Raw genomic sequence first — 17119 nt, forward strand, 5'->3', positions numbered from 1 at the left:
TATAAAAATATATATTTAAAATTTATATATTGTTATCAGAAATGTTATTCTAGAAATTGTGAAAAGAGTTTTTATAAAAATGTTCTTTTGTTATTATAAAAAAAGGATTAATCGAGCAATGGTTTTTTTTTTATTAGGTTCCTGGAAAAAAACTCCAGTATATCATTGAAATAATCCAGTCTCATAAAAATACTGTTAAGTCTATGTTGTTGAGCCCCCTTGGTGCTAAAGTGTCCATTTCAAAGATAAATCTCTGTTCCTCTCTCAATAAACGGCTGTCTATATTGCCTCTTCTTTTGTTATTCTTAAACATCTTAAGAACCAAAAATTTTAAATCTGAAATACTATGATTGGCTGACATCCAATGTTCAACAAGTGGAGCACTTTCGATTTTTCTATTAATACAGCTCCTATGTTCTTACTCTAGTTTTAATTGCTCTTATAGTTTTACCTACGTATAACTTGGGGCACGCGCACTGAATGAGATAAACCATACTGGAATTGTTGCAGTTAGACGTATGGTTCAAAAAATATTTTTTCGAAGTCATGGGGTGTTCAAAGATACACGTGTCAATGGAATGACTGCAAACGCTACATTTTCCACAGTGTCGGTGGCCTAGGTTATTTTGGCACATTCCTAATTCTGGTAGAAAAGAGGGTACTAAACGTTCTTTCAGATTCTTATCCTTGGAATATGCCACTACTAGTTTCTTCTCCCTAACACTCATGGCCTTTTAAGATATGCCAATGCTGTCTAATCGTTTTTTGTATGTCTTTGGCAAGATGTGAATACCTGAGCGTGCATACAATGTCTGGCATCTCACAATGGTCCGCCGGTTGTAATAATGTAGATCTATCTCTTGACAAAGCTTTTTTGTATCCATCTTGAATGCATTTGGTCGGATAACCTCTGTTGAGGAATCTTTTACTCAACGTTTCTGATTGTGTATTGAAGTCTTCAAAATCTGAGCAAATTCTGCGTAACCGTAGAAACTGGCTTAACGGTAAGTTACTTTTGAGGGATGGATTGTGATGACTTGAATAGTGTAAGAAAACATTTCTGTCAGTAGGCTTCCGCTAAACTGAAGTCTTGAAAAAATATGGTCCTTTTGTGATATTTAAGTCCAAAAAATGTACAGAATCTTCACTGAATTCCATCTTGAATTTCAAGTTTGGATCTCTAGAATTGAGCCAAGTGTGAAAAGATACTAAGGATTCAGTATCTCCTTGCCAAAGGATAAAGATGTCATCTATATATCGTCTATAGATCCTAATTCGATCTGGAAAAAATACTGGATTCCAAATGTTGGTGTTCAAAATTGCCTACATATAAATTAGCGTCAGGGGCCATTGTAGAACCCATGGCCGTGACTTTAATCTGTTGATAAAAAATGTCCTGAAAAAATAATTTTTATGGCGCAGGTGAGTATGAGGTGGTTTGGAATTCTTCTATGTGTAGTTCTTTTCTGAAGTGTGCTTTCTATTATCCTCAGTGCCTCAAATTGGGGAATGTTCGTGTTAAAAGATTCTAGATTCAAATTTTTCTAATTTATTCATATGATTTATTTACAGGCATTTTTAAAGATCATATGTTATGTTCATCTTCGTTTTACATAAACCATAAATAAATACTATTACAAAGATGAATTGATTAGAAAAACAAACGTCCATTTCAATAGAAATTCAACTATATCTCTCTATTATGAGCAATGCAATTATTTTCAATAATATATTTTTTACATATGGTTTACATAAGCCTGGTATTGTTTACACAGATTATTAGAAATAATTAATAATATATAGCATCAAATATATTCACTCCATACTGAAATCTTATGGAAATTTCTCCTATGCATAACCGTATATGGGACTTCTCTACAACATCCCTCTAGGCCTCCTCTATGTACCTGTCTCCCTCAGCTCCTCCAAGTCTGCTATTCTAGCCTCAAGAGAACAGACTCATTCTCTGAGAGCTTGGAGCTGAGATGGGTGGAAATGAAGACTGAACCAGGCCCTGCTGTGCCTTTGAGAGGCTATTTGTTAATGCTTTTGACAGACAGTTAAAGTTCTAAAACAGTGGGGGAAAGGGTATTTGAGACTAGTTAATAAAGTTTGCCTTTTTTAAAATTGTCTTTATCAGTAACCTATAATTCTTGTTTTAAACCCCTAATCTTTAACAAAGCACAGAGCAAAATAATGTTCACTTACCCTGAGAAATGTTGCCTAGGCAGGACATGGGATTATTCCATAAAAACAGCCTTAGATACTTATATGCCTATAAAAAAAAGCCTCACAAACCTACAGAAATTACATGTAAAATACACCAGCCTACATTTACACCTGCATGGTATAAATTTACCACCTTAATGTTGGTTAGTGTAGTGACTCCCCATAACAGCACCCCTCCCCCCCCTGTTCATAGAAGCATTTTTTAATGCTCTTAGCTTCAGGGGACTGATAGTCAACTGTGCACTCAACCCAAGGAGCTCAATAAACAGAAGACCAAGTGATGTCAAAACATTGAAACCAGTCTCAGTCTCTCCTCTCCGCACAGCCGTCATCACTGTACTTCTCAAAACAAAGCAAGCAAACCAATGAGCTGCTGCATCCACGTTGTTGCTCTTTATGTGTGGAGGAGTAGCCTAGTGGTTAGTGCAGTGGACTTTGATCCTGGGGAACTGAGTTCAATTCCCACTGCAGCTCCTGGTGACTCTGGGCAAGTCATTTAACCCTCCATTGCCCCTGGTACAAAATAAGTACCTGACTATATGTAAACCCAGGGCTTTTTTTGAGGGGGTATGGAGTACCGGCACCTTTTCCACTGTCTGTTAAACTTTACCCATGGTTCTCGTATTTTAATGAAAGAGCTCAGGTTCTACATTCTGCCTTGTCATAGATTCTATGACTGGTTGCAGGGGTCCTGGTTATTGTGGGGTGAGTCCCTCAATGATCACTCCACCCCTGAAGGGTGGCCTGGCATTTGAGTACCAGCACCTTTTTTGCTAGACAAAATGCACTGTGTAAACCGCTTTGAATGTAGTTGCAAAAAACCTCAGAAAGGCGGTATATCAAGTCCCATTTCCCTTTCTTGTTGGTAGCAATTGTATTTAAGCTCACTTATATTTTCAAACAAGCCAACTTGTGCAGCATTCAAATGTACACAGAGGAAGTATATATAATTGAATAACTTTTCATAGGTAGAGTAATAATTTGTTATATATCATAATCAGTGTGTCATTTGGAGGGGCTGTTATAGGGACACCCTAGCACGTTATATTCATGCTGATTTTTTTTTCTCCTGATAAAGGGCCACTAAAACAGACATCATGTTATAAGAATCAGGTGCTCAACATTCAGAGTTTCTATCTATTTACTTATGACATTTATACCCCACATTAAACATGAATTAGGTTGAAACCTGGAAGCATTTAAAATCTTTTTTTTTCCTGTACCTAGATCAAAAGAAAAAGATGGCATGTGGGAACTTGCTCCTTTTGTTTTGTGGATTGCAGAGATATATTATAAAAATGCACTTGATATTTTTATTGCTACTATTTAAAAGACAGATATTGAATAATGCAGGCTGAGCTACCTTTATGCAGAAGTCCAAAGCCAGTCTAAATATGCCAACATTGTCCAGTTCAGCACACTATTAGCTGCCAAGTTCATATAAAGTTAATTACGTTCAGTGGAAAAGCTGTTGGCTCAGGCTGCCTGCTATGTGAATTCCATCATTGTTTCATTATTGCTACAAAGTATTACATATGGGCATTTGCTTTAAACTTTGATTGTTTAGTTTATCCAGACCTTACATACAAATGATTTGTTTGCTTTTTAAATTCAAAGGTGAAAAAATTAGGTATAAACTGTGTTGTTTCTGACTTTACTTGTTTTGGAGTGCTTTGGGTCCTACTGATCTGCACATCTGCTATCTGGAATTTTGGAAGATGGAAATAAGGAAATAAAAATTAAATTTTGGATGTACTCTGTAGAAGTTGTTGTTTACTTTTGCAATGTGATAGATACCTGTTCTGGAGTGTGCATGTGGATAATCATTGACTAACTACCTATACTTATGGCTATGATTTCTGAAAATGTGGTATCATTAAAGGACAAACTTTTACATGCCCAGTTAGGTATATATGCTAATCTCAACTTTGTTAAATGCTTCAGACTTATCCATTTGTTCCCATGATATAATTGAATTCTATTATTCTGTCTCACTGTATTTTCAAATGTAAGCCACATTGAACCCGACTTTACTAATGTGTGATACAAATGTTAAAAAAAAAAAAAATCCTTTATCCTCCACCTTTTAAAACACTGCCTACCTGCTAGATAGTGATGGCACAACCCAGTCAATAGAAATAGAATAAAATAAAACATAGAAAAGAAAATAAGACGATACCTTTTTTTATTGACTAACTTAATACATTTTTATTAGCTTTCGAAGGTAGCCCTTCTTTGTCAGATCAGAAATAAGCAAATTTTGATAATAGCATATATATTTATTTATTTGTTGCATTTGTATCCCACCTTATCCCACCTCTTTGCAGGCTCAAAGTGAAACATCAAAGTATTTCAGTGACAGTTTGAAAGGATGAGGGAGGGGTGGGCTAGGTGAGAAACAGAGAGGGCTGAGAGGATGGGGGACAGGGAGATATGCATGGTGATCAGAGGGTGACAAAGCAGTGAAATTTCATGGTTTATAATGGGCTAGAAAACCCAGATCTTTAAGTCCTGTCTGGTGGGTGTCAAAATATTTAATCATTTTGACTTCAAAGGTCTTGCATTCCTGTATTGTTTTAAAGTTTCCTTTAAGTATTCTCCCTATAAAATCATTAGTAGTGTTCTGGTTTTATAAAGTGCTGTCTCACAGAGGTAATATCTTCGTTGGCACTGGCATTTTTCATATGATGTCTATGTAAATTAAATCTTTTCTTCAGCATCTGGCTTGTTTCTCCAATATAGCACCCTTCGTCACATGTTTTGCACTGGATGACAGCCACATCTGAAGAAACTCATACCAAACCAGCCCTCTGTGGGCACATTCTACATGCTACCCAAAATCCACAAACCTGGAAACCCTGGCAAACCAATCATATTGGGCACTGGCACACTCATGGAGAAAATATCTGGACATAGAGGGGATTCTGAAACTTCTTGTGTAGCTTCATTCAAGACACCACAGACTTTCTGAATAAATTGAAAAATATCAAGCAATTACCACAGGGTACCCTTCTGGTCACGATCGATGTAGAATCACTATACAGCAACATTCCACATGCGGATGGCACAGCTGCATGTGAGAAGCTCCTAAAAACATCCACACTGGACCATCAATACTCACCAGAAACTATTACAAAATTAATCAAATGTATTCTAACTCACAATTATTTCTGCTTTAACAATGACATCTACCTACAAATTATGGGGACTGCGATGGGCACCAGGGCAGCACCCCAATATGCTAACCTCTTTATGGCTGAACTGGAAGAGACATTTCTGAATACATATCAGACCACACCCCTAAAATACTACCGGTATAGTAACAACATTTTTTATGATTTGGACCGAGGGGGAAGAAACTCTAAAACAATTTTACAGTTCTTTCAATACATACCATCCTACAATCAGATTCAAAATTGACTACTCCCCAGAAAAAGTCAATTTTTTGGACACGACAGTTTCAATCAGCAATAGCTACATACAAACATCCATATATAGGAAACCCACAGACAAATGCAGCTACCTCCACAACTCCAGCTTCCACCCTTCACATACAAAAAATCCATTATCCACAGCCAAGCCACAAGATACCACCGTATCTGCTCTGACCCAGGAGACAGAGATAGGCACCTCAAAATCCTGACTGCATCCTTCGAACAGAAAGGATACAACCCCAAAATAACCTCCAAGAATATTGCCTCCTCCCTCAAAACACCCAGGGAAAATCTGCTACAATACAAGGAAAAGAAAGCCACAGACAGAACTGAGGAAAATCATAAGAGATCTGCAGCCACTACTCCAGGAGAATGAATTACTGAAAGAGATATTCCCATCCCCACCAGTGCTGGCCTTCTGACAGCCACCCGATTTAAAACACAAGCTAGTGAGAAGCAAGCTCTCAACAGAGACCCAAAAAGAAGAGAATGGCAGACATCCTTGCAATATATCCAGCTGCAAACTATGCCAAAACCTTTCACAAGACCCCACAGTCATTCACAAAGGAAAAATATTCAACATAAAGGAATCCTTCACATGCTCATCTTCCAATGTAGTATATGTCATCCAGTGTAAAAAAAATGTGACGAAGGGTGCTATATTGGAGAAACAAGCCAGATGCTGAAGAAGAGATTTAATTTATATAGACACCATATGAAAAATGCCAGTGCCAACGAAGATATTACCTCTATGGGACAGCACTTAACAAAACCAGAACACTGTACTAATGATTTTATAGTGAGAATACTTAAAGGAAACTTTAAAACAATACAGGAACGCAAGACCTTTGAGTCAAAATGATTAAATATTTTGACACTCACCAGACAGGACTTAAAGATCTGGGTTTTCTAGCCCATTATAAACCATGAAATTTCACTGCTTTGTCACCCTCTGATCACCACGCGTATCTCCCTGTCCCCTATCATGTCAGCCCTCTCTGTTTCTCACCTAGCCCACCCCTCCCTCATCCTTTCAAACTGTCACTGAAATACTTTGATGTTTCACTTATATATGCTGTTACTTATCAAAATGTGCTTATTTCTGATCTGACGAAGGGCTGCCTTCGAAAGCTAATCAAAAAATGTATTGAGTCCAATAAAAAAAGGTATCATCTTATTTTCTTTTCTATGTTTTATTTTATTCTATTTCTATTGACTGGCTTTAGAAGTGGACTAACATGGCTACCACATCTCTCTACTCATGATGGCACAAGGAAAGCAAGTTTGGTCCAGTGAAGACTAACTCAAAATAACCTGTTCCTTAGCTGGACCCTAGTATTACCATATTGAAAATGTAACCATACCAAGCCTCTGTGGTTAGGCTTCACTAATAAGTTAAACATTAACTGGCTTTCTTGAAAGGATTATATCAACTTAGGATGTACGACTAGGGACATAAACATACACTTATTTATTCAATATCACAATTCCTCAAGTACAGCCACAAAACAACCTTTTAGGGTGGATAGTGCTCACAATGAGCTCCTTTTATTATCAACCAGAGATAAGAGTTTTCAGTTTTGGCACAGTATAAGTCATCACAAGAACAATATATAAGAAAACCAATGGATTGCATTAGGGGCTTATTTATTGCCCATTTATGTTTGAACAAAAGAGATCTCGATGAAACAAAATATTTATTTTTATTTTGACTTATAAAACCACTTGCCCCTGAAACATGTTCAAAACAGAATAATCCATTTGTGTATCTAAAAGGTAAACGTCTACAAAACAGATGAAGATGTGATTCCATGTGCCCCAATGAAAGGAAAGTTTAATTCTACTTCTGTGTAATTTCAATATATGAAGAAAAGAACACAGCGAAGGTGACAAGAATTCTGCTCAGAAGGAATGGATCCTAAGGAGCTTAGACGAAATTGGGTGGCAAAGCCGGTGGCGGGAGACGGAGATGGTGCTGGGCAGACTTATACGGTCTGTGCCAGAGCCGATGGTGGGAGGCGGGACTGGTGGTTTGGAGGCGGGGATAGTGCTGGGCAGACTTATACGGTCTGTGCCAGAACCGGTGGTGGGAGGCGGGGCTGGTGGTTGGGAGGCGGGGATAGTGCTGGGCAGACTTATACGGTCTGTGCCCGGAAAAGGACAGGTACAAATCAAGGTAAGGTATACACAAAAAGTAGCACATGTGAGTTTATCTTGTTGGGCAGACTGGGTTGACCGCGCAGGTCTTTTTCTGCCGTCATCTACTATGTTACTATGTTACTGGACTCAGAAAAAAGTTCACAGCAAGAGTTTATTCTCAAAAAACTGGGCTCGACACAAGCCATGGTTCGGCCGTTCAGGCCTGCCTCAGGAGTCCCTGTATGGCAAAGTGCTATTGGTTCTCATAAGGAGAGTCTTGTGCAAACACTGGATTTCTCTAACAACACCTTAGGAAAATGGAGAAAGAAAACTTCTGAGCTTCTTGATGAGAGTGTGAGCATCACTGTTCTCGAAGTCCAGTAGAAGTTTGTTTGGCATCATCCATCTTGTCACCTTCGCTTTGCTCTTTTCTTGGTTTTTCCATTGCGGAGGTCCGCTTTCTTCTGTGTTTGCTGTAATTTCAATATATTCCATCATCTTTATAACATCAGGCTTCCCAAGGCAGATTACAACTATTGTGATGAACCCTTCAGGAAACAAAATATTCTCACTGAAATCTGGCCATCTGTTTTGTATAGAAGAACAGTGAAGAAAAATGAGCACAGAGTACATTATTGCTGTTTCTACCAGCTACAATAACTTTTGAGGCTGTTTTAGTGATATAGTAACATAGTAACATAGTAGATGACGGCAGAAAAAGACCTGCACGGTCCATTCAGTCTGCCCAACAAGATAAACTCACATGTGCTACTTTTTGTGTATACCTTACCTTGATTTGTACCTGTCCTTTTCAGGGCACAGACCCTATAAGTCTGCCCAGCACTATCCCCGCCTCCCACCACCGGTTCTGGCACAAACCGTATAAGTCTGCCCAGCACTATCCCCGCCTCCAAACCACCAGTCCCGCCTCCCACCACCAGCTCTGGCACAGACCGTATAAGTCTGCCCAGCACCATCTCCGTCTCCCGCCACCGGCTTTGCCACCCAATCTCGCCTAAGCTCTTTAGGATCCATTCCTTCTGAGCAGGATTCCTTTATGTTTATCCCACGCATGTTTGAATTCCGATACCGTTTTCGTTTCCACCACCTCCCGTGGGAGGACATTCCAAGCATCCACTACTCTCTCCGTGAAAAAATACTTCCTGACATTTTTCTTGAGTCTGCCCCCCTTCAATCTCATTTCATGTCCTCTCGTTCTACTGCCTTCGCATCTCCGGAAAAGGTTAGTTTGCAGATTAATACCTTTCAAATATTTGAACGTCTGTATCATATCACCCCTGTTTCGATATTCAATTCTTATTTCTTTTCTCCACCTTTTAAGGCACTGCCTATCCAACTGAAACTGCTTTAGACTTGTTACAGATGGACCAACAATAAAGAACGACAAGGTGGATGTCGCAGCTCATTGGTTTGACGACTATGCAGGCCAGAAGTGGAAACAGAGATACAGGGTTGCCAGGTCTGTGGGTTTCCCTCCCAATTGGGCGGCTTTCCGCGACCCGTTACAGGCGATTTTTGCCAGCTGCGGGAAATTGGGTGGCTTTTAAAAAGCTGCATTGTGGATTGGGCGGTTTTCTGGGGCTTCTATTGGTCCAATTTGGTCCAATAGAAGCCCTGCATAGGCTGGGTTAACAATGTCAGGGGAGGGTTAGTGACGTCGAGGGTACATCGGGGTGGGGTTTAACTTTGTGTGGGTTATGGGCTCGTTTGGGTGGAGAAAACTTTTTCAACCTGGCAACCCTGAGATTAACCAAATTGGCTTACCTGCTTATAGAGGACTAGATAGGCTCACTTGCACTCCTCTCTATTAAACCTCCTTAGCTCAACCCAAAAGAAACGTTTATTTTCAGCGCATATACAAGGCCTATCACAAACTGTGGCTCTGGACCAACCGCTTTAAGGATTGTCAAGGACAGGCCCTGCGCCTTCCACTAGGCAGCCTCCAGAATAACCCCAACACTGGAAAATCAACTAGATGATAGAAGCCAATGTCTCCAAGAGCAGTGAGACACTTAGAGGCAGAAAACGCTCAACAACCGACCCATACCCCCTCCCCGAGCTATGATTGATCAATCGCTCCTTCCCAGCCCCCCCCCCGGGTCTGGCACTCTCCTACTCGCGACCCTTCCCCTTCAAAACTTGTCTGAGGAATCATCGCTGGCGCAGCAGCCGCAACAATTTATAAAGGCATCTGTTCTAACCTTGACAAGCCCGAAAACTTTTCCTCTGACGCAACTACTTTCCCCCTGCTGTGTGCCCCGCCCTCCGAAAACAGGAAGTAGTTCCGGCAAAGGGAAATGTGTTGACGTGTGAATCAGAGGTTGAAGAAAAACAGGAGCCGGGATGACGTCAAACGTTGAAGCCACTTAGGTTAGCCTTTGTTTCCTCTTCCTCCTCTCAGCCGTCATCTAGTACACTAAAAAGCAAGCAAACCTATGAGCTGCTTTATCCTCGTCGTTCTTTATAGTTGATAACATTTTTATTTAATCTCACATATTTTAAAATATGCTGGATTGTGCAGCCTAAGGATGTACACTACTACTACTACTACTACTATTTAACATTTCTAGAGCGCTACCAGGGTTACGCAGCGCTGTACAAAAAACAAAGAAGGACAGTCCCTGCTCAAAGGAGCTTACAATCTAAAGGACAAGAAGGACAAAAGGACAAGGAGTGCAGACAATCAAAAATTGGAACAGTCTAGATTTCTTGGGTAGAGGTACAATGGTTAGGTGCCAAAGGCGACATTGAAGAGGTGGGCTTTGAGTAGGGATTTGAAGATGGATAGGGAGGGGGCTTGGCGTATGGGCTCGGGGAGTTTATTCCAGGCATAAAGGAAGTATTTATTTATTTATTTATTTATTGCATTTGTATGCCACATTTTCCCACCTCTTTGCAGGCTCAATGTGGCTTACAATACATCATGAATGGTGGAAATATCTTTAGAAATTATACATTTAGTATTATAGAAGGATCGTAGTTAACATGATTATGAAAAAAGAAAAGAACATGATAATAGTATAACAAGCAGATATTATAAGACATTTCAGAATAGATGTGAAGGAGTTGTGTTTGTTCATGTTTGTTGATCTTTGTGATAAGCCTTATTAAAGAGATGGGTCTTCAGTAGTTTGCGGAAGTTAGTTAGTTCGTAGGTCGTTTTTAAGATGCGTGGCAGTGCGTTCCATAACTGTGTGCTCAAGTAGGTGAGCTTTAGTTTGTATTTTAGACCTTTGCAGTTGGGGAAATACAGGTTGAGGAATGTGCGTGATGATCTTTTGGCATTCCTGGTGGTAAGTCTATCAGGTCTGACATGTAGGCTGGTGCATCTCCATGAATGATTTTGTGAACTAGGGAGCATATTTTGAACGTGATGCGTTCTTTAAGTGGGGGCCAGTGTAGCTTTTCTCGTAGGGGTTTAGCACTTTCATATTTTGTTTTACCGAATATGAGTCTAGCTGCAGTGTTCTGGGCTGTCTGAAGTTTTTTGATTATTTGCTCTTTGCAGCTGGCGTAGAGTGCATTGCAGCAGTCTAGATGACTGAGGAGCACCATTGATTGTACCAGGTTACGGAAAACGGTCCTTGGGAAGAAAGGTCTTACTCTTTTTAATTTCCACATTGAGTGGAACATCTTCTTGGTTATGTTTTTCGCATGGCTCTCAAGTGTTAAGTGTCGATCGATGGTAACTCCAAGAATTTTTAGAGTGTCTGAGATTGGGAGGTTCAGATTTGGTGTGTTGATGGTGGTAAATTTATTCGTATTATGTTGTGAGGTGAGTATTAGGCATTGGGTTTTTTCTGCATTAAGTTTCTACTGAAATGCATCCGCCCATGAGTGCATGATATGGAGACTGGTTGATTTCATTGGAGCAGCAAAATAAGAACCAGTGTGTGGCAATTTTTGGCCTGAGACCTACTGCCACCCATTGACTTAGCGGTAAGGTCTCACACACTACCCGAGTGTTAGGCATGCAGTATGCACTGATTGCTGTTTACCGCTGGGTAAGCGCCATGCGGTAGAAAATAGAAAATATTTCTACCTCGTGTTTTTGGTGCATGACAAATTCAGAATTACTGCCCAGGGCAAGCAGTAGCCAGGCGGTAATGCCGATTTGGCACACCTTTGTAAAAGGGCCCCTACATTTTGGATGTACTCTGTTGAAGTTGTTTACTTTTGCAATGTGTGTATGGATACCTGTTCTGGTGTATGCATGTGATAATAGTTGAATAACTGTCTATACTTATGGCTGACATTTAAATGCCCAGCTAGGTATATATGGTAATCTCATCTTTGTTAAATATTTCAGACATATCCATGTACTTGCTCCCATGATATAACTGAATTCTATTATTCTGTTTCACTGTATTTTGAAATGTAAGCCACATTGAATCCGAGTTTGCTTGGGATAATGTGAGATATAAATGTAAAAAAACAATCTTTTATCCTCTGCCTTTTAAGACAATGCCTATCCAGTTGGATGGTGATGGCACAATGAATGCAAGTTTGGTCCAGTAAAGGCTAACTCAAAATAACCTGTTCCTTAACTAGGCCCTAGTATTGCCACATTGAAAATGCGACCATATCATGCATCAATGGTTATGTTTCATTAATAAGTTAAACGGTTAACTATCTCTTTTGAAAGAAATATATAACCTTTGGATGCATGACTAGGAACAAAACCACACATTTATGCAATATCACAATCCCTCATGTACGCACTAAAAACGCTACAGCACCTTAGTAAACAGAGCCCTCTGTCTTTTGTGCTCATGTTTCTACACTGTTCAATACAATACTGTCAGGCTTTCAAGGGCCGCTACCGATAACCGGCAGTGGCAAGAGAAACACCCAAACAGGCAACAAGGCAGCAGGAACAGTAGCTCCCTTACCTTGTGTGCTGAGCCCCATAAAACCCACTACCCACAACTGTACACCACTACCATAGCCCTTACGGGTGAAGGGGGGCACCTAGATGTGGGTACAGTGGGTTTGTGGTGGGTTTTGGAGGGCTCGCTGTTTCCTCCACAAACGTAACAGGTGGGGGGGAGGGGAAAATGAGCCTGGGTCCGCCTGTCTGAAGTGCACTGCACCCACTAAAACTGCTCCAGGGACCTGCATGCTGCTGTGATGGAGCTGAGTAAGACATCTGAGGCTGGCATAACATATTTTTAAAGATTATTTTTGAGGGTGGGAGGGGGTTAGTGACCACTGGGGGAGTAAGGGGAGGTCATCCCCGATTCCCTCCGGTGGTCATCTGGTCAGTTCGGTCACATTTTTGTGCCTTGGTCATAAGAAAAACACGACCAGGTAAAGTCGTCCAAGTGCTCGTCAGGGACGCCCTTTTTTTCCATTATGGGTCGAGCACGTCAATGTGTTAGGCACGCCCAAGTCCCGCCTTCGCTACACCTCCGACACGCCATCGTAAACGTTGGCCGTCCCTGTGACAGAAAGCAGTTGGGGATGTCCAAAATCGGCTTTCGATTATACCGATTTGGGCGAACCCGTGAGAAGGACGCCCATCTTCTGATTTGTGTTGAAAGATGGGCGTCCTTCTCTTTCGAAAATGAGCCCAATAGTAACATAGTAACAAAAGGAAAGAAAATTTTCAGATGCTAACGAGGGGCACAACCTATGTAAATGCCTTATGTGTAATGAACAGCAAAAGCACACATCAAGAGTGGCTTTATAGAAAGGACTTCATACTCAGAATGTAGACATACAAGGCATTATGTTATAAATTACATCCATGTAACATTTGGTTGTACATGGATCCGACTCATTGTGACATATGTGTGAAATAGATATCCTTGTATAGGTCAATTTCTTCATAAACATCCCTTGTAAAAAAACAACAAATTCAAATTTAGAGTGTTGGAAGGTGAGAAACCATATGGGGAGAGGGTAATGCTGCATACCACAGGGGGTTGAATGATGTACACTAGGGGCAGAGGGGGGAAGGAAAGGATACAAATGCTAGAGGTGGGAAAATGTGGGATACAAATACAATAAATAAATAAATGCTGGAGACCATGAAGGGTTGAGGGGGAGGGAAAGGGAGAGATGCTGGATAAGATGGTGGAAAGGGAGTGGGGAAGGAGAGAAATGATTAACACCTTGGGGGGAAGATATGTCGAAGGCCATAGGAGGGTACTCAGATAGTATGGAAGGATTAGGGCAGAACTTGGGCATCCCCAAACAAAAAAGCGTTCGCTGCCCCAGTTTTTAAGGTAGGACGAAGTAGTGAGGAGATTGACTATCTATAGTGGACATAACATCCTTCTCACAACCAAATTTGGAAAGGCAATCCAAACAGTCTTCCTGTCAGATACTATCCGTGAAATGGATGTTTTGAGAGTACGATAGTGAGCTGTTTTTCCCATTCACAGTTTGAGCTATTCATGCAAATGGTCCTCTTTGATATCACTACAACCTATGATATAAAAGTTGGATGTCCCTTTTTGGGAACCTCCCACAGTCCAGAACCAGAAATAACATGTTGCCATATGGACATACATTGCCAAGATATATAAAAGTTGGATTTGGACATCCACACAAAATAGATGTTGAATGCCGGCCATAAGGGCCATATAAATAGGTGAGAATAGTATGAGATAATGAATAAAAGATAGAAGATATGCACACATACATGTAGCTCAAACAGGAAACCAGTGTTCTTTATTCATAAACAGTGCTGAAACAGCCTATCAGGAGTGAAATGCTACTGCCATACGACACTATCAATTAAAATCTGAAAAATAGATAGTTTTTGGCTTGCCTAATAACAGCTATATGCTCTGTAAGGTACCCAATTAAAAAAAAAAACAATTTCTTAGTGAGCTGCAGCCTCGTACAGGTGTTTAAAAATGTGATGTTGAAAATCAGAGTTATGGTTATTTTCCATGCATGTTCTTTTCAAAGAATGTAGTGGTTACATCAGTCCATTTTTAGCTCCAACACGGTTTATTTGGAACAGGAATGGATAGGTAGCACAGATGCTGGGCTATCAACTGTAGCAGATGGGGATGGAAACGAAAAGTAGAATAGGATCCATGTTCACACACTCAGGTCCATATTTCTTCCATTTTCAGCTTTCAGAACCACAGGAGATGTTATAGATACTATATCCACACCGGATCCTGTATGGATAAACAAAAATATATCAGTATAGCATATACATGACCTGCCACAAAGTGAACAGATTAATATCATTACAAGTTATAGGGATATCCGATGAATACAAGTGTAACACTTAAATGTAAATGTGAGCAATAACACGATAAATGTGGAAACACACAGGGAAAAGAAAAACCATGTGAACCAAAATAGCTTCATAAGACACAGATGGATTGTCCCACTATCTGAAAAGGCATCAAATAGTAATGTCTATGATACAGCTAGAAATCATTCACAGTAGGCTCTCCATCTGGGTGGATCCAGCACTTGTGTAGGCACTGGATCTGAATGCAGCCAGCCGTTGTGCTGGGAATAGGTGCTGGATCATGGTTTATATGGCCATTGTGCTGTTAATACCAGAGCAGGTCCAGCCGTTCTGCTGGAAATAGGTACCAGTTCCAGGAGGAGCCAGAAACAAGAACGAAAACGTTCACCACCAGAGATCACATCGATCCGGCATTATTCTGGCATCAGTTGTACAACAATGATTGGCCAACACAAATAGAGTCCTATCAATATTTTCTTTTTTTTTTAAATTTATGAAAATTTTAAATTTTTACAGGTATTAAACTTGTTACAAGAAATACAGACATGAGTGAAACACATAATTCAGGTATAAATCATAAAAGAAAAAACATTATTAAATCACCATGTCTACCTTAGACCACAATAAATGGGGGGGGGGGGGGGGGGGGGGAGGGGGATCTAAATGATTCAGGGAATCTGAATTAAGTACAATTTACAGGAAAGGCATAGCCCTAACTTCCACCATTTCTATACATTATACTGGACTCATGACTTGACAAGCTTTTTCATATTTATAAATTCTCTTAATTGAGTCGGCACAAAAAACACATATTTTATTCCTAGATATTTTACAACACACTTGCAAGGGTAAGCAAGTAAAAATGTTGCTCCCAAAGACCTGGTTTCCTCTCTCATTTCCAGAAACTGTTTTCTTCTCTCCTTAGTGGTCTTAGTCACATCCGGGAAAATCCAAAGTTTCTGACCACAAAGTTTTGTTGAATATTTTTAAAATATAGTTTTAATACAGCGTCAAAGTCCTGCTCAAATACAAAGGATATTAAAAGAGTAGCTCTAACTGTTACTTCAGACAGTGAGTCCTCCAATATCAATGAAATATCCTTCAATTCCTCAGCTTTCTCCAAATTTAAAGGAATTCCTTCTTGTAGGTAAATAATAAATCTTATTAATCGGCAGAATATTGTGAACAGGAAATTTAAATTTTCCACAAGAAATTTTTTAAACAGATCATATGGTGGAATTACTTTTGGTTTAGGAAAATTAAGAATTTGCATATTCAATCGTCTATTATAATTCTCAATTTGTTCAATCCTTTGACGCATATTCATGTTATCCTTTATCACAGCAGAAACGTTTTCTCTAATATTCACAGTTTCTTCCTGAAAGCGTTTTTCCTGGTCTTTTAAATCATGTTTCAGCTTTTCCATAGATTTGGACAGCTGATCTACACGAAGAAACAAATCAATTCCTTGGTTTAATGATGACCTGAAAAAATTAAATTATTAAGTCTTGCATTTTCTCCATTGATTTCCATAGCATGTCAAGTGTTACCACCCTTGGTGGGTTTCCCCGCGTTGGTTTACCTTCCACTGCCGTCTCTAACTCCTGGGGGGGGGGCCCTCTCCGCTGGCCACAACAGCTCCGACTTCCGGGTTGTGCAGTTCAGCTACCCCCTCCCAAATCACGGCAGGGCAGAGTGGAGTTCCATCGTCCGGGGGAGACAATTACCGGAATGTGGTGTGCCTCAGGGATCTCCGCTATCACCGATTCTCTTTAACCTAATGATGTTACCTTTAGCCAAAGCACTATCCAACCAAGACCTAAATCCATATATTTATGCTGATGATGTGACGATATATATATTTCATTCAAAAATTACATCAGAAATTGCAGACAAAATAAATCGCAGCTTCCAAATTATGAACTCATGGGCAGACGCTTTCCAACTAAAGCTGAATACAGAAAAGACACAATGCCTAATATTATCATCGCAGTATAATAAAATCAACTATATAAACACACCAAACCACACTCTCCCTGTTGTAGACACCCTGAAACTCCTAGGCGTAACAATT

General features: G+C 40.0%; 1 protein-coding gene across 7 annotated transcripts in view; it reads right to left on the minus strand.

Annotated features, from left to right (window-relative positions):
• The window catches only part of CDPF1 (cysteine rich DPF motif domain containing 1), a 46805-nt gene extending 36724 nt beyond the window's left edge, over positions 1–10081 (minus strand). For 2 of the 7 annotated variants that reach the window (XM_030214479.1, XM_030214477.1), the window contains exon 1: positions 9588–9853. The gene's annotated coding sequence lies outside the window, so the exon portion shown is untranslated. Of the gene's footprint in view, positions 1–2208; positions 2318–9587; positions 9854–10024 lie in introns of those variants that run through there. The other 5 variants (XM_030214476.1, XM_030214473.1, XM_030214478.1 and 2 more) reach the window with 4 other exon arrangements.
• Between the last annotated feature and the right edge of the window lie 7038 nt (positions 10082–17119).

Source organism: Microcaecilia unicolor, chromosome 9 (genome assembly GCF_901765095.1).
Source record: "Microcaecilia unicolor chromosome 9, aMicUni1.1, whole genome shotgun sequence".
NCBI classification, from domain to species: domain Eukaryota; kingdom Metazoa; phylum Chordata; class Amphibia; order Gymnophiona; family Siphonopidae; genus Microcaecilia; species Microcaecilia unicolor.